The following is an 821-nucleotide window of genomic DNA, read 5'->3' as shown; positions in this document are numbered from 1 at the left end:
TTCGTCCAGCCACGATGACCTCCGCCGTCGCCACATCAGCAACAATAGTCTACGACTACTAACCAGCACCTACCAAGCAGCCTCTACGCTACCAGCGTCAACACGATTTACTATGTACACCAAACCAAACTCCGCGGCCCATCTCTCTCTTCGATTCTGTTAGGTGACTTAGCTTCACCACAGTAAACAAACAGACAAGAGAACCACAGCCAGCGACGAACATCTGTATAACAAGAATCACGGCTAGGCATCGATGCCTCGACATCACAACTAGTGATCAGCTCTGCCAAACTCAGCCTCCCTCACTTTCACGTACAGAACTTTTCTTATTGTGTACCCAAGATCTGGTAGAATTGCTCACGTGTCATTGACTCTTTCTCTGCTGTAATATTTCACATACACACATGTATCACTCACATACACACTTTGCTTTGTACGACGGCCTGTCTTTGATTATGTTCTTATATGTCGCATTCACACTCTCACACAGACATACATCTTTAACACTACAATAAATATATCTGTTATTCATCTAATACGGTTGTGGTCTTTCATTACTGGTCACATATGTTATCGTAGTATAACATCATGTGTATATCATCATTGATATATATATTTGTATGTTCGACCGTGTGACACGTTTAAATAAAAGGAGTCCTCTGTTCTTCCATTCGTCACCATATCTCCTTTTATGAGTTCACACGGTCGACCCTTACATATGTATGCATCAACGTAGGTAAGTAGTTATAATTCACTTGTATACATTTATTTAGTCTATTCTCGAAAGAGTGCATATATGTATGAATGTAAATATACTTCAC

This window comes from Octopus bimaculoides, chromosome 26, assembly GCF_001194135.2.
Source record: "Octopus bimaculoides isolate UCB-OBI-ISO-001 chromosome 26, ASM119413v2, whole genome shotgun sequence".
NCBI classification, from domain to species: domain Eukaryota; kingdom Metazoa; phylum Mollusca; class Cephalopoda; order Octopoda; family Octopodidae; genus Octopus; species Octopus bimaculoides.
Note: the sequence above shows the minus strand (reverse complement) of the source record.